At 34.0% G+C, this 18,675-nt stretch overlaps 1 protein-coding gene across 2 annotated transcripts in view; it reads right to left on the reverse strand.

The window, feature by feature from the left end:
- Window positions 1-11,325, reverse strand: part of LOC149702899 (dual oxidase maturation factor 1-like) — a 57,039-nt gene extending 45,714 nt beyond the window's left edge. The window contains exon 1 of one of the 2 annotated variants that reach the window (XM_089866827.1): window positions 10,878-11,325. The gene's annotated coding sequence lies outside the window, so the exon portion shown is untranslated. Of the gene's footprint in view, window positions 1-1,958; window positions 2,323-10,877 lie in introns of those variants that run through there. The other variant, XM_089866828.1, reaches the window with a different exon arrangement.
- Window positions 11,326-18,675: the final 7,350 nt, after the last annotated feature.

An 18,675-nucleotide genomic window follows, 5' to 3' on the forward strand; every position in this document is an offset into this window, starting at 1 on the left:
TTCCATTAATTACTCGCGGTGAAAACCAACGCAAAGGGACGGGAACGCCACAATCTTAGATTATTTCTCTCCTACCAAAAGACACCGCTAGAGGCAGTGCAAGTTGGCTATACATAGTTGTCACTCAGACTGCAGGCAGGATTGATACCATTTAAACCAGGAGACCAGGCTACTTGGTAAGTTCTTCACTTTGCCCGCAAAGTAGCCTGGCTCCTTGTGTAAATGGTATCAATCCTCCTAGTCTGAAAACTATGTACAGAGAGCTTTCAATTGGAGGAGCTGAGTCTGGTGACATAATTTACGCTGCCATATTGGTGGGTTTAAAGCAGGAATGAAGCTGAGACCACGTGACCCAATATGGCTACCAGAACAGCGGTAAGACTTGAGTGTGACGTACTACTACCCCATCTGGAAGCTCTCTATACGCGCGTTTTAAGTATATCTTTACGCAGAAAAAATGTAAACTTCGGCATAATGTATAGTATAGTTGTTAATGGTCGGGGGCCGCCGTTATCCCTTAAAGAGAAACCGGACTATCCGTTTTGGGTGGTAGCTTTTGAAGTGACTATAGTATCGGCTGGCTCTGCCGCTGGCCCTCTTTAAAATTTTCTAGTACTTGAGCTAGCTTAGGCTGCTCTTAACTCCAATGTCCTCTTTTTTCCCATGCTGCTCTAACAACAACTCACTCACTCCTCCTTGATTTTTTAAAGAATTCCTTTGACTGTTGCTTTCCCCCATTGGCTATTTTACACCCACCCTTCTGATTCCTACCTCAGCTATCTATAATTTAAAGGGCGAGTGATGGTATCTTTAATGTTACATAATTATACAAGGAGAAAATTTAAAATTTACATATATTTGAACCCCATAACTCATGACTGCTGGAGGAGTTGGTGAAACAACAATGGTTTTAAAGTATCAACTTATCAAGTCTCCAAATGAAGCATTTTATAGGGAGAGGCCAGAGGGGTGTAGTTTAATATGGCTCCTCCCCTTTCCACCAAAATGGCGGCAAACTTTACAGAGTGGAAGGCTTGTGGGGGGGGGCTATGCGGTTTTTTCCACCCCTGGCAAAAACGTGCCAACCCTGTATTTGTGTCAACACTACCGCACGAGTTTGTTTATGGGATATAATAACAATAACTTGAATTGACAAAATCTTACGGTCGAGTGCTTACCGCTAAGGGTTAAAATAACAATTGGTAAAATGCCTGGAAGTTATTATTGGTCTCTAAGATATGCTGATATAAGGATTAAACAAATAAGCTATTTTAATAAGTCAAAATAAGCTGGTGACAGTTCCAATCCCTTAATTACACAATTATGAACCGATGGAAATAATAATTTAGATTTATTTCTGTATCTCCCATAATTTAAGGTTGTTCTCCAAGCTGCTCAAATACTACTAGACAACCTAGAAAGTCGTTTGTTATTCGAAATTATTTATGAATATCGGACTTGACAATTTAAACATGATATCAAAATTAGACCAACCCCGATTTCACCTCAAATATCCCTAATTTGATAAAGCCTATATAAAGGTCAAAAAAAGGTCGTAAATCTTTTTACACTCTCTTAACATTTAAATCTTCAGATTAAACAAAATATTTCAAATAAATTTTTCTTAGTAGATTTGCATAAATTTAAAATCTACCCCGTTTCTCTTAATCAAATTTAAATACAATCTAGATTAAACTCGCAATTAAGTTAGTGTAATCTTAATTTTTTAAGCTCTCAATCGCTGGCCATTTCCATATAGATAAGATTTTTTAGTTATTTAAACTTAAAAATTAAAAAGAAAAACTTTTAATTTTTTAAATAGGTTAAGAAAAAAAAACGTAGAAACCGCGTCGTAAAACTCGCCACCCCAAAAAGTCTTAACACATAGAACCGTCCTAAATAAGAATACCTGGCGGATTACCTTTTCGCAAATAAAATATAATGAAAATTTCGCTTACCGGAGTCACCCATTTTTAAGTATTTAATTTAAATCACTTCATTAAATTTTGTATGATAATTAACGCGATAATTAAACAATACGAAATATGATAAAACTAATTTGAATAATAAGAGAATTCCCTTAAACGGTTAAACGTCTGGTCTCGCGTTGAGAGAGAGGCTCAGCATCCAGTTTTGCCGCCTTAGAAAAACTTTTAAGCAGACGACGGTTAGGCTTAGCGGAAACTAGTTGTTAACGTATGGTAAGAACAGCCGGTCCGGTTCCAAAGGAAGGAAATTTGTTTCTTTTTCGAATCTGAAAGGAAGGAGGCTCGCTTTGATGATGTCACCGGTACCGTTCTGATTTAGTTTAAAAGCTAAAGTCACGTATCTTTGGCACGTGGGTTAACCGATAACTACATGTTTTTTGCTTTTAAAGTAGAGCGATTATTTTCTACGCATTTGCTGAATTAGTTTGAAGGGAGGATAATGTGAAAGGAATAGTATTAATTATTTATTTATTTTGAATACAGTAAAGCTTGCCCGATATCTTAATTAACCGATGTCGATACCGATATCGAAGTTTGACTGTAACCAATACCGATTTTAACCCATTTATTTAATCTCGGCGAGATAACCGATTATTTAACCCAACGAAAGCGATATCGATCGACTTTTTTACTGATTATTAACCAATTTTCACCGATTATCAACCTATTCTTACCGATTATCAACCTATTCTTACCGATTATCAACCTATTCTTACCGATTATCAACCTATTCTTACCGATTATCAACCTATTCTTACCGATTATCAACCTATTCTTACCGATTATCAACCTATTCTTACCGATTATCAACCTATTCTTACCGATTATCAACCTATTCTTACCGATTATCAACCTATTCTTACCGATTATCAACCTATTCTTACCGATTATCAACCTATTCTTACCGATTATCAACCTATTCTTACCGATTATCAACCTATTCTTACCGATTATCAACCTATTCTTACCGATTATCAACCTATTCTTACCGATTATCAACCTATTCTTACCGATTATCAACCTATTCTTACCGATTATCAACCTATTCTTACCGATTATCAACCTATTCTTACCGATTATCAACCGATTCTTACCGATTATCAACCGATTCTTACCGATTATCAACCGATTATCAACCGATTCTTACCGATTATCAACCGATTCTTACCGATTATCAACCGATTCTTACCGATTATCAACCGATTCTTACCGATTATCAACCGATTCTTACCGATTATCAACCGATTCTTACCGATTATCAACCGATTCTTACCGATTATCAACCGATTCTTACCGATTATCAACCGATTCTTACCGATTATCAACCGATTCTTACCGATTATCAACCGATTCTTACCGATTATCAACCGATTCTTACCGATTATCAACCGATTTTTACCGATTATCAACCGATTTTTACCGATTATAAACCGATTTTTACCGATTATCAACCGATTTTTACCGATTATCAACCGATATTTACCGATTATCAACCGATATATTGGTAAATTAACGCCTAACCATTGTTTACTCTTAAGTCATAACAAAAGAAATAGAAGTCGCTAAAAATACTCGAAAACACAATTTCTATCCCAAAAATTAATGACTCAGTTATATTATACCATCCCTTTAAGGGTCCTTGTTTTTTATGCAAAATAAGACTGTAGTGAAAGTTGTTTGTGTTTGCGTTTTCAGTGGCGTTCCAGTTTTGGGGTAACTTATGCTCTGCGTAATTTAATTGTATTGCATAAATATAACCTTAATTTAAATTATGTAATGTTTCTTATTAAAATAATTTGAAATTTAGGCCATGTTACACTATTTGATAACTTTAAATTTTCAAGCTGAAAAAACCGGGTGACCAAGCCGCTTAAACACTACAAATACATGATTAAATTACGTGAAAATACTTGTTTTAAAACGTTTCTAACACAAATCTATTTTTAAATTTTGAATAGAGACTTCATAACTTGGTTCTGAATATTTTACCGTAATTTTTGAGTAATATTTCTTCTTAGGGAAGTGTGCTAGAAGGATTTTAAAACTGGTTTCAATTTTGTGAAACCAATGTTGTAAGCGCCATCTATGTTAGATTTAATGAAAGAATGAATTTGTTTCGGTTTAGTTCACCGTTTCGCTTCCAAGGAGCGCCACTGTAAAGGGGGTATTTAAGAAAGTTACTAGGCCATGGGAAAGGAACTTTATTTCCTTTCTAGGAGGGATGTTTATTCTGGAGTTGAATTCTCTAGAGCGCTAACACAAGAGGGCCCTTGCTATGCATTTAAGTGAAATTTACCCATAGTACCCAAGGTTTATGTTGGTCATAAGCCTTTTGTGACACCTGGTTATAGCAATAAGAACTATTAGTTACACGTGAATAAACTAGTAAAATATTTCCACCGATAGGTGTCAACTCTCAATGATGCCCAACCTTGAATTTAAGCCTGCTGGGATGGCCCACAGCAATTCTACTCCAGAATCAAACTTTCCTCCTTTAAGCTAGGTATATCATAAGCTAGGCTGCTCTGTATTGCGGATCTTCACGCGTGTAGAACACCTTTACAGGGGCTCGGTGATGCTTACTACTCTAGAAATTGTTTTTGATCGAATTTGATTTAAAAGATATTTGACTGATCATGGGTGTTTTTTTAATTGTATCAAAAGGGTCTATTAATTTAATTAGTGTATCATTTGAAAATTTAGGAATTTAATATTTTTAACTTTAAAATTACAAAAAATAATAATAATTAAATTGGAACAGAATTCTTTATTTATATTTAAACTTTTTATATTAAGCTGCACATTTCAAATGAATCAATTGTATTTTGCCATAGGCTGACCTTTGAACTTAAATATCTCAGGGAACAGATTGATTTTTTAAAAGATCGATCAAGTCATCGATAACAAACATTAATTAACCTCATTTATCACCAAAAAAATCGTTTCTTAATTAGCTTTAAGTAGCCCTTTAATATACGTAAAATATTAATATACATAAATAATAATCCGGGACTATAGTAATCATTGTTTCCGCTTCGGGCAATACTGAACTGTAACTTCAAACCTTATTTATGGTTAATACGGTGTGTACCTGCCTAAAACTTGATTCTTTGGTATTTTAATAGCTCATACACGTTTCTACATAGATATTCATAAAAAAGAATAATTTACCATCAAGGTTAAGAAAACTATAAAAAACAAAAAACCCAAAAATAATAATTATATCATGGTAAGTAAAATGAATCGAATTTATGTTCGATAGTTAAACGCCACTCGCATACGAATTTGCCTAATTATTATTGTTTATTATTGTAACCTATAGGCCTAATATAACGGTAAATAAATAAATATTTACTGGTATTTCTTAAGTTACAATAGACTAGACAATTTTTCCCCTAAATCAATTTGTGGTTGTCAGTTAAGAAAAACGAAACCCCCATATATATAAACTGGTTCTTTTCTTATTGAGTATAATTTGATACGCCTTTATGAAGCCAATGACAAATTCGATATAAAAACATTGGATATTTTAGACTAGGGAAATTATAATATGACTGCTAATGTGCATGCCCGCATTTCGCCTGTGCTGTGAAAGACAGTTGTCATTTACCTACAAAAATGTTTTTTTATTTCCAATTTTAAATATATAAAAAAATTTATATCGAATTTTATCGAAGCAGGTGTTGAATTTTATTCAAGGCTAGAGATTAATTTAATTCACTGATTTCACGAACTGTTAATGAAGGATTTCTATTTCGTATCAAATCAGGTGGTCGTTAATTATTCTACATTTTTGCGTGCTGATTAGCTTATGCCTCTGCACGAATTGAATTGTTTGCTAATTAAATATTTATGCAGGGAGGCCAGCAGTGCTATAATTCCAATAGAGTCCTATATTTATTTATTTATTTATTTATTTATTTCGAACTGAGGGATCGGGTCGCTAAGCCAAGTCGGCTAGTGTGCAACCCCCCAAATATTTTTGAACCTGCCCTATATCACCCTATAATTTCATGAAAGGTCCTATAATATCCTATATTTTTGACTTAGTCGAAGTTTTCGTAGCTTAGAATCCAATTTTTCAAAATTTAGCTCTCTTATCGAGATCACATTTGCTCAGGATTTTTTTATGATTATTTAAAAAAAATTGTATCTTTGGTGAAATGTGAACTGATTTTAACGAAATTTGTTTTATTTTAAAGAGAAAAACACCCGCTACCCCATTAAATTGGATTTAAAAATTAAAACTTTCCTTTTAATTAAGTGTGAACTCCCCCAAAAATGACCTTTTCTAAACATTCTGTTTAGTTATAGATACTTTTCATACTAGGACTAAGGATTATTGATACCATTTACACCAGGAGGCGAGGCTTCTTGGTACTGCTCTTTGTCCGCCAAGTAACCAGACCTCCTGGTGTAAATGGTATTAATCCTCTTAGTCTGAAAACTATGTATACTTAATTAAAACGGTATCTCTGCATCCCTACCTCATCTTTTTGTTTCATAAATAACATTATTAGTCATAAGTATCACACAGACAATACCGAAAGTGAGTTATCAGGTTAAAAATTACGTGACCCTCAATCCAGAAAACCAAGTAACATTATTTCTATCAAATGATGTATGCAAATGACATACGGTCACTGAATAAAATGTCACCTACCCTTACGAGAAACTATATCATCACTTCATTATGATTAAAATCTCGTGTAAACGAAAACGAGACTCTTAAAGCATGCATGCATGGACGGGGCTACTCGAAAACGAGGCTATTTGCCGCTATTAATTGACGTCACGCCTTGACGCATTGTTTGTAGGGTGTAACCACCGACCACCACTCCGAGAGGGAATGAAGGAAAGGCATTTTTATTATTATTAAATTTTTCTTCTTTTCCAAGCCTTTGAGATTGAATGATATATATATATTTTAAAGGCGGTAATTGGAGTGAGCTCGCGCTATATAAAAGTGTTACAAGGTCAATCAAAAACTTCAGGTAGGGCTGGCTGCGTCGTGGACTTAAGTGTTGCTTTGCTGCCATAAACGGCTCGCCGCCACACTGTAGTCTTATATGAGAAATTTTGAAGGCAAACTGGATACACTAAGCTAGACTTTTAGTTTTTTTAGTTTAGTTTAGGATAAGAATTATATATTTTTTAACACCGTTTTAATTTTAGAGGTTAACGTTTCGGTTTTCAAGTTTGCGATCACGTGATGTCTATTCTTAGTTTTCTTGGGGTTTTCCGCATGTTTTACTTGATACGCTCTTTTGAAGTCGGAAATTGGACTAAATATTGTTAAGATTATACTGTATTTTTTAATTTAAAAGCTATTTATATCATAGTAGATCTTTTTAAAAAGGGGGCGGGGGAAGCAGTGTCGTCTGCGTCATGTATGGTTAAGGCTGAACATTGTGGATTCGAAGACCTTAGATAGGGCTTCAAAGTTGCCAGTCCATGTACCAAATTTGGTCCGTATATTTTGAACTTGAAGCCATATTTAACGTCTTTGTTTGTTCACACACTGATGTACCGTCTTTAGAAAACACTGTAGTCTATTTTACCACCAACTTTTGAAAAGTGTCTATTTGAAGGCTCGAAAAATCAACTTCAAAAGAAGCCTTGTGTCTTACTTAAAATTGTTGTTGCCGTTTTTGGTTAGTAGTTAGCAATCAAAGATTACTAAAATTCGTGTCTTGACAATATAATAATTCTATTTTTGACTGATAAGGTCGTAACGTCATAGCATTTCCGCCGTAAATTTCCGTTGAATTTGGTAGAACTAATTCATTCATGTTTTGCTAAGTATATTCCATATATGACTATAAGAGCTCTAGTTTTCTTAGCAAAAACAAATATTTAATATCAAAATTCAAGAGTGCGCTATGTAGATGAGAAAGAAGTCCTCCCAGCTTGCTCAACGTTAGGTAGGGTCGTACGGTAAACGTAAAGAACGCCCTCTCTGTTTTAAAAATAGAAGCTAGTTCTCATATAAATACAATGGCGCTACGCGGCAGCACTTATCAATCGCCTCTTACGAAGGGTAGGGGCGTTCCCAAGGTACGCTGGGGGAGTTTCAGTACCTCCGGTTGCCCATCACCTACCACTCCATCTCACCTCTTTTCTTCCTCAAACGTTTTACCATCGATTAAATCCTAAAATTTCATCTTCCCTTTGAAATCCCCAAAATTTGACGTTTAAAATTACATAGAAACGTAACGGTTGTTAAGTTTATACTTCCCATAGTAAAAAATATCGCTTATATTCTCTTAAATGTCTCGTTTGAGGGCCTCCGTTATTTCCAAGGCTATTTTATTCCATTCCTTGCCTCCCAAGTTCCTGCCCTGTGGCACAGTACCGTACGTGTGGCCTAGAGCTTTAGCTTGTCTTAATCATTATTAACACTAAATACGATAGCTCTTTCCGAATTTAGCAGATCTTTGATAATAAATTGAGTCAATTTTTCTTTGTTCAAAAATTCGTCATACCCATTTATTCCCGATAAAATTTCAAGTTAATTATTTAAAATAAAAATCGATTCATATCGTTCCTAAGTTCTAAAGCGAATGGAAGCGGTTTAGAATTAATTAACGTCGTTTATACCTAATAGATACTATACAGGGTGTTACAGTTAGTAGAAAATGTAACTTCTATCTCCATTTTGCTACAAGGGATACACGCTAAAACAAGTTACGATTTGAGTGTTTTAGGGATGACCCCTTATTTATATTAGCATTGTCTCTAACTTAAATTAAGGGCGATGTTCTTTGGGAAATCGGTTTTGAGTCGAAAATGTAACTTCTATCCATGACATTTTGCCACAAGGGACACTGTTTTCGAGTTAAGATTGGTCAAAGTATTTTACGGATGGCCCCTTAAATTTTAATTACGAAACTGATTGAGACAATGAATTCTAATTTAATAAAGGGGTCATCCCTAAAACACTCAAATCATAAAAATATCATAGAACATTTTAGAGCACCCTGTATTGGAGGAATTATGCAGCTTTGAAAGCAGGAAAATACCTCGTAAAATTCAACTCGCGTTTTCAAATTTCCTTTTCATTTTAAATGTTGATTAATTTCTTTTTTCCGAATTTCACCTGTGATACCAATTCAATTTAATGAACGAAATTATTCCTCATATCCCGGCTAATAGGAATATAATAAAATAAAACGTTGATCAAATATTAATTTCATTTTTTCTTTGACAACTTTTTAAAACTTTGACCTCGAACACGCGTTTTATAAGACGTTTTATATTTTTAATTATGCTTTAATGTATCGAAGGGTATACTTATTTCCTTTCCCGCCTTTTATGGATTTTAAATTGATGGTCTTATGGGTTCTTTATAGCCCTACCTCTTTTTTTTTAAGAAGTAGTAATTCGAAAAAGGGTTCTTATGTAAAGACCGCGTTGACAATTTTTTTTTCATAAAAAATATGAAATTTTGCACGTGCAATTGAAAGGGATGACATAACTCAGACAGAATTATATAAATGTGAGGGAACGTTCTCGGCTCTAAAATAGGTGTCGATATCGAAGTTTTACTGGTACTGGTACCGATACCGATTATTTAAACTCAATGAGATAACTGTATATTAACCAGATGACCGATTTCTAACCGATCTTTACCGATAATTAACCGATTTATTGCCGATAAAAAACCGATTTTTGCCGACAACTAACCGATTTCTTGCCGATAATTAAACGATTTTTTGCCGATAATTAAGCGATTTTTGCCGATAATTAAGCGATTTTTGCCGATAATTAAGCGATTTTTGCCGATAATTAACCGATCTATTGCCGATAATTAACCGATCTATTGCCGATAGCTAACCAAATTTAATGCCGATAATTAAGCGATTTTTTGCCGATAATTAAGCGATTTTTTGCCGATAATTAACCGATCTATTGCCGATAACTAACCAAATTTAATGCCGATAATTAACCGATTTATTGCCGATAATTAACCGATTTTTTGCCGATAATTAACCGATTTTTTGCCGATAGCTAACCGATTTATGGCCGATAATTAACCGATTTATTGCCGATAATTAATCCAATTAAACCGATAACTACCGATAATTTATCGATTTATTACCGATAATTAATCTAATTAAACCGATAACTACCGATCATTAGCCGTTTAATTGGTAAATTAAGCTTGAATCTGGTAATCCTAAAAAATACCGATACCAATCTGAGATCGATTTGGGCTCATCACTATAGCTAAAACCAAACTCATAGTAACCAACCGTGGTGCAGACTTGATCCCATTTTATCTCTTAATCGTAAATTAAAAACTAACATCAGAAAGAGAGAGAGAGAGAGCGAGAGAGAATCTTTTCCCCAAAAATGTACCTAGGCACAGACCGGTAAAATAATCACCTTATCCGTCGAATTAATTTTACAATAAATATTTAAAATTTTACAACGTTGATGTATATTTTTTATCCTGCCTAGTTAAAACTAAAAATTTAAACAGAGCTCACGATTTTAACAAGTCTATTACCAGGTTTTTAACACATAATTTATTGTACCATGATACCGGTATCGAGCACGTACATCGATTAAACAAAAAACCGAAATTTCCGTATTTATTTATTTACTTAATTTTGGGGATAAAAAACTTCGAAACATTTAACCCTAAACAGTCGAAAGTTACACTTCCCTATATAGTTTCTACCTATTAAAAGTTTTAAACTAGTAAATAAATAAATATATGTTAAACCCTTTTTACTACATTCTAAACCGGTCTGTCAATAATTTAAAAAATAAATAAAACAAACATTTTATAAATTGTAGTTTAATTCCGAAAGAATTTTGAAAAATTAAAAAAAGGCATGCAAATATTTTATAAAACTTTAAAATTTCTTTGAAAAGACTTACATTTTCGTTATTTGGTCAACTCTTCGTAGGTCTCCCCTTTTTTTACGAGCCGTCTGCTCTAGTTTCGCTCCAAAACCACTCTAAAGATAACGGCGAGCGATCTTCGCACCAAATCGACGTTAAAAACCTTCAAACCGTTAGAAAAACGAGCACAAGGTTATGATTTTCTAAGTGAAAACCGTCAGAAACAATTTTATTTTCTTTTTTTTTCTTTCTATCTATTAAGCGGGATTAAATTGGGGGTTAGCCGCTTTTGGCGATATCCGGCGTGAACTTGACCGTGTGTATATAAAATCACTATGAAAGCCTTCCATGTTCTATCTTTCCTATTTATTCTGCCATTCCCCGCCATTTTTTCGTACCACCCTGCCCATGCCTTACGTACGTCACTTTATCCTTCAACCAATTGGGAAAGACTCGGTTCCGATAGTTGACTAGTTTCAGGGCCAAAATGCTGTAACTACAAATTTTTCTTTTTCTTGTTTTTTATGAATTTTTAACTGTCATTTTCTCAAATTGTTACAAAATGTCATTTAAATTGATGATTTATTCTTATTAGTTAAGATCTAAATTGGAAACAAATATTTAAAAACAATGTAATCTATTTTTTTCCAATTTGTCCGAGTTTTCTCATTAACACTTCCATCGAGAATGATATCTCGAGAAGTGGATGAACGACCTAAAATAGTTGAAATTCCCCATTGGTGTTATGTATCTCTGTTTTTTTCAGAAATATAGGGCTTTAATTTTGATATCTATCATTGCTAATTAATGTTAACCAAATTTTGTAGAAACTTGATGGTGTTTGGTTGAATTTTGTCTTAATGTGTGATAAATTTTCACTGATGTTTAACATTTCGCTATTGATATTGAAGGTTTATTCTATTTTGCAAGTTGTCCAACATGCTTATTGTGAAAAGACATTGGGAAAAAGCGGTTTCGAGTATTTTAACATGGTGAAGTTGAACTAAGAATTAGATTAACAACTTCATCAATGAGTTGGAAAATCGGATATTTTGAATCTCCTAAAAAAGTGAAACACGATATCAGCTTCCGCATTTTGCTAATTACACTACAATTAAAAAAAATTCATTAAACAAATCATAATCTCAAGAAAAGCTTGCTTCTCTGCTAATCCTTAGGTTCTTACTCCTTAGCAAACGGAATTTCTTTGTAATCTTGAACTTTCAAAGTTACGACAATTTACCTCCAAGTATTTCAAACTCGAATATAGTCAGTCAAATCCGGCTGCTTAGGTTATAAGATAGTGAAAGTCTGATAGCGTTTTCCTTTGGGTACTCGCGGAGCGCTCCCAAGGAGCAATAAAAATGGTAGTAGTAGTTTCCAGCTTCGTTAAAGACTGTTTTTGAAGAATAGGATCTCCTAGTTTTATTCCTCCATGGGAGCGCTCCGCGAGGAACCAAAGGAAAACGCTATGAGAGAGAAAGAAGTGACGTGTGACGTCAGGAGTTTCTCTAAAAAAGTATTTTCCCAAATTATAAAACGTGTTCCAGGTTTTTTGTTTAGTAGCAGCATAGCCAGTTGAATTATATACTGCCGGGCCTTACGATGATGGGTTTTTCTAGGGAGGGCAGTTTTTGTGTTAGTCGGTGATGATAATTTTTCGGGGTAAAAAGGGTTCATCTCGTGTCTCTTACGTTGTTGGGCAACAACTCTTTAACGATGAGGATGCGCCAGGTAACTTATTGGGGGGAATTTTTGGACAAGGAAACACGGGATAAATCTTTGGCACGTGTTTCGACGATGAACGTGTATTAGAATTCTGGAGTAAGATTATGCCATAGCGGAAGTATTTTTAGTGGGTTTTTGCTTGTTGCGGACGGTGTAATGGTAACGAACAAGTCACTTCTGACGTCATTCATATGGGAGATAAGACGTAATAGTTGATCTTGAAAATCCGTGCCTGCCTGAGTGGGTGGTCCATGCTTGCATTCATTGTTTATGTGATAGGAATTTTGCTTACATAGTTTGATCACGTGATCAGGATGAAAATCTTTAATATATTTATTGTTCAAGTGTTTTGACAGAAAAGCACTACAGGTGTTAATAGATGGAAACGTGTATAGTTACTTGGCGCCTTAGTATGAGCAGAATTGTACGTTTTGTTAAAACGAAGTGTGAGTAAGAAAAATGCCTGAATTTGGTTGAAGAAATCAATATACTGTGCGAAAGGACTACATTTTATTTCTACTAAAGGTGCTAAGAGACTATAGGAAATATTTCAGATCTAAAAATTAGCGATTGAATTTTAGTGTTTTTTACTAAAGTTTTGAGATGCAAACAAATTTTGAGATTTTTATTGAATAGTTGCTTTGCTGTTTTGACGTTTTAAACGGTGGCATTACCAATGCACTATCTTATCAAAACTAAGGGGGATGTTCTTTGGACGATTTGAGTTGAAAATGTTCTATGACATTTTGCCATAAGGGACACTGTTTTCTAGTTATGATTTGAGTGTTTTAGGGATGACCCCTTAATTAAATTAGAGATCATTGTCTAAATCAGTTTCTTAATAAAATTTAAGGGGTCATCCGTAAAATACTTCGACCAATCATAACTCGAAAACAGTGGCCCGGATGGAAAAATGGAGATAGAAGTTGCATTTTCGGCTCAAAATGGATTTCCCAAAGAACATTCCCCTTAACTTATGCCAGACTTATCAGAAACACCCTGTACATAATGAATTAAAGCCAGAACCTAATATTCCCTAACGAGTTTTCTTGAAGAATTGTATGTACAATAGGTCAAAACTGCATAATTCATTTATATGTTTGAATGTACAATATCTTTAAATTAAAAATAACTTTTAAAAGACCCTGAATTGAACAAAAAACAATTAACTTCGCCACCGCAATCGAGTCATTAAAAGGCTTAAACTGCAGCTCTTAAACAGTAATTACACCTTTTAAAGAAAAACTAACGTTAAAAACAATTATAAATGTTTTTATCTCGATCTTTAAAGGAGAGAAAAATGAATGAAATTTTAATCATTCTAGTTTTTTTTTATATATTAAATTTGAGGCAAGTTTGAAAAATAATATTTTACGCGAAGGTCTTTAACGAATCTATAAGCGAGGTCTTCCGGATAACGGATAAAAGATAATCCGTCATTAAAAATTTAAATAAAATAAAGTCCTTTTTCTACGAATTGAAAAAAAGAACAACAAAAAACACTTTAAAGCATTAGCTTAGAAGTTTGAAAATAACGGCCTTTAAAAATGTCTTAAAGCGATAAATGCAACATTAAATATTCTCTGTCGACATTAAATATTCTCTGTCGACATTAAATATTCTCTGTCGACATTAAATATTCTCTGTCGACATTAAATATTCTCTGTCGACATTAAATATTCTCTGTCGACATTAAATATTCTCTTTCGACATTAAATATTCTCTGTCGACATTAAATATTCTCTGTCGACATTAAATATTCTCTGTCGACATTAAATATTCTCTGTCGACATTAAATATTCTCTGTCGACATTAAATATTCTCTGTCGACTTGAAATAATCTTTGGCGACTTGAAATAATCATATAATCTTTGGCAATATTAAATAACCTTTGGCAACATCTTCAAGAAAACGGCAACGTTATGATGACACAATGTTGACATAGTTCCTGAACTTCCTGTGTAACACTAGGAACTCTAAAGAGCAAAGACCAGTCGTGAGCTACAGACCTTGTCCACTAGAGGGCGACCAGTTATAACGTCATCAGCCATTCATACTTCGGCTGTGTGCCTTTATTTATATTTCATGTTCGATTTTAGGCCTAATTATCACATTTCAGGTATTTAAAGTACCAAAACCTTGGTATACGTCGAAATTAAACGCAGCTATCCCTTTAAATTAAAATGAGGTTGAAAATGAATGTGTTTTGACAAATTTTTCATCGAATTACCACGTGATGGCCTTAATCTAATTGTTAAAGAAAAAACAATTTAAACATCCGTCGCCTTTTATTTGGAATCTCTGTAAGGTCAAATGACAAAGACGGATTTCGAAAGGAAATATTTTAACTTTCTGGGGAATCTACCATAGTCAACTAAGCGAGGTGAAGTTGTTGGAAAACTTAGTTACTCATTTTTAACCGATTCTCTCTCTCCCTCTGGTGATGACAAATCGTCCAAAGTATTATGGGTAAAATAACCTTTCTGGTAGTCGTAGCGTAATACCTAGCTACTATTCTAGTAGTAATTATACCCTATGAAAGGAGATAATGAACACTAATTAGCGGCACGTTGATTGAGAAAGCTTTATCTCCTTCATCTCATTATATGAATTATTACAACTTTAAAAAAAATGTTTAAGCCTTGTTTTGAATTTTTGAAGTTTTGCGAGCTTGAACAATTAGTATTGTCACGTGTTTTGTCAGTACATTCTTTTCTATTGTAATTTTTGTCAGTAATATGTATAATTCGAGGTATTATCACAATCCTATAATGCATAAGTATGGGACTACCGGTGAGGGCTGAATAAAAATAATGAGACTGCTGCGCCATCTTCGTTTAAACTTTAAAAGAATATAGTATTGGGATATTTTTTTCCTTGGGCAAGTCGGGTTATGAGAAGAGGTAAATATCACAGTAGGCTATGATTTCTGGCGCCACTTTTCTACCAAAAATACTGTTTATCTCCATGAGACTCTACACTACTATTTTATAATAGGACTAGTAGCAAAGGCACCTGGCGTTGCCCGTCGTAACATGTTCACTAGTTTTCTGATTGCCGTGTTTAAAGATGGCGGAAAATCGAAGCGCAAAAGCCCTATAGGATATAGGGAACCTTTACACTAAATATTAATAAAATTTGTTGGAAGGCTTGGACCGTATATCATAAAGAATGTTTTTATATTTCTGGCTGCCATTTTTCAAGATGGCGGCGGATTGATAAAATATTTCTTGGTGCGTGCCTAAATAACGTCGCTGCAAAATTTCACATCCTTCTAGGTAAAGCCAGTGAGCACAAAAATAGGATTTGTGCTCCCTGGTAAAGCTGTTTGGACTGGGCTTTAGACTTCTACTATTTTATTCACATACTTATAAAGAATATGATAATCTTATAGTATGTAATTTAAACACTATTTTAACTTAAATATTTATTTCAGTTTTTAATTTTCTTCATTTCGTACGCTCTTTATGTTGTCTTAAAAAATCCCCGTATGTTTTGTTAATCCTTAACCTAGGTTATCAATAATCCACTCGTTATCCTTTGTTGCAACTCGAGGGATCATCGTTCTGATAGATTTCAATATGATATGGCGGCCTTGAAGCTTAAAATGTTTGAGTGATTGGCATTATCGTATTTTGGGGATTGTGTAAAAATCCCGTTTGAATAATTTATAGAGCCTGTCGTCTTTCTTTCACTGGTTTCCGTGATGTGATCCGTCAAAACTGATAATGAAGAAAGATCTTCATAATGAATCATAAGTTAAAATAACTACCTCCTATTATGAACCAAGTGTAGGCAATGTTCTTAAATACCACCAAATCGTGGAGAATCCGAAGCTTTTGTTTGATTTACGAATTGATAGGAATTTTTTCCAAGATTAGACGCAATTTTGCCTATCCTATTTTGCTTTCAAAATTGTAATGAAGTTAAGTCATCGCCAGAAAATAATTTATGTTCTTTGCCAGTCTGTTGAAGAAGCCAATATTATATTAATCAAAAATGTCTTGATTAGAATCAAGACCTAAAAAGTATCGATAAGACTGAGGTTATCACTTGTCTGAAGGATCAGATATTAATTTTTCTTTTTAATTGAAACTTAAATGCATGCTTAAGAAAAAACAACGTTCCATTACCGTTTTCCGTTGAAATAAATTATTTTACTGGTAATCAATTTCAAAAATTTACTTATCTCGGCTTTTCGACCACAATTCCATTCCCCGAAAACATTTTATCATTACATTAATTACTTTTGGGAGAGTACGTGTATGGTTTTTGCGTTTTAAAAGGTTCCTAAAGACGTTACATCTCCATTCGTGACCAGCACGCTTGGCAGTGGAACATTTTAATTATTCTAAAACCAATGGCGCCAAATTCAATAGGGACAGTAACATTTTTACTCGCGGTTTTGCAAAATGATGTAATATCAAGTGTACTTTAGTGAACCGTCGTATTGTTCTTTCTCATAGTTCAGGGCATGATCAGTGTTACTGCCCAATTTCTCTCTCTAGTTTCTAACAATGGTTAGAGACTATTTGATAAGGCGCGGCACAACGTTATATTCTAAGTAGCACAAAAGGAAAATGAATCCATTTTTTTATATTTTGGTTTGAAATTAATAAACTCATGATAGTAGTTATAACGAACAGAAAGTCAAGGGAATGGCACTGGTAATGAGCAGCAAAAAGAGAGGAAATTTTGCTTCAAGGTAGCAGAGGGACATGGTAGTGAAAATAGTAATCTAGAATTTTGTTCGTTCAAACCTTAATATATCATGAAATATTCAAGTGAGGAGGCGGCACTACCTAGAAAGATTGATTTTGGCAGATAACAGCGAAAAAAATTATGTTCTACACACACTGGGACTATGGGAGAGTTTCTGGGCCACAGGTCGCACATGATGAAATTTCAACTCCAGTTTACATCTGTTCGTACTAGTAGCAGGTTAAGCTATTGTTTGCTCAGGTCCTGTTAGTCTCGAAAGGGTTATATAGTCCTCGTAACCAGTGGCGTCGCTAGGCCTTTTTTTGGGGGGGGGGGCTATAGCCCCCCCAAATTCCAAACTTAACCCCCCCCAAAAATAATCAGTAAACCCTACCAAAAAATTGCTGTTAGCAACCTAAAATTCTGTAGCAATATATAAAAAAATTTCAATATCAAACAGTAAAATTTTGAAGAAAAAAACAGATGGAAACAAGTAAAATGTTTCATGTTCTTTCGAAGGGAGTCCCAATAGTATGGACTAAAAGCTAACCAAAACTAAAAATAAACCTAAGACGAGTGAAAATCCTGGCGCAGCAGTAAGACACGCTACCACTGTGGGGTCGGACATTTCTGATTTTTTGTTTAGGGTCTTTGAATTTTTTTCTTTTTATTCATGTGCTAATTAAATAGATAACGATGTGGCTACTATTAAGTCCCAGCCCTTGGGCCATCTTGTTTATATTAAGTTCTTATAATAACTTTAAAATAGTTTGCCCAGATTTAGCCCCCCCAAATTTCAAACCCTAGCGACGCTACTGCTTGTAACTTTTAAAAGGTTGTTATCATGGCTTAACAGACCGCTATTACAGTTTTTTATTGTTTTATAGTTTATTTTGACACGTTATCTCCCAAATGTAATTAATGTAATGATAAAATGTTTTCGGGGAATGGAATTGTGGTCGAAAAGCCGAGATAAGTAAATTTTTGAAATTGATTACCAGTAAAATAATTTATTTCAACGGAAAACGGTAATGGAACGTTGTTTTTTCTTAAGCATGCATTTAAGTTTCAATTAAAAAGAAAAATTAATATCTGATCCTTCAGACAAGTGATAACCTCAGTCTTATCGATACTTTTTAGGTCTTGATTCTAATCAAGACATTTTTGATTAATATCTGTTCCTTCAGTCTTCATTTTAATTAAGAATGTTAAGAAACTGTTTAACATTTTCAAAATCTGCACTAAGCTGAAACAAATATATATAGGGGACCATAACTTTCGCTCAATCAGACATTTATTTATTATGATACTTCAAAAAAACGTAAATCAATAAAAGTTTGTATTCTTATTGTAATTAACATCATACAATTTTTTACAATCATTCATTGAAACGCGAGGCGCCCCC

The sequence above is a fragment of the Phalangium opilio genome, unplaced genomic scaffold (genome assembly GCF_054372755.1).
Source record: "Phalangium opilio isolate 3A_F unplaced genomic scaffold, DU_Popi_V2 ptg000017l_1, whole genome shotgun sequence".
NCBI classification, from domain to species: domain Eukaryota; kingdom Metazoa; phylum Arthropoda; class Arachnida; order Opiliones; family Phalangiidae; genus Phalangium; species Phalangium opilio.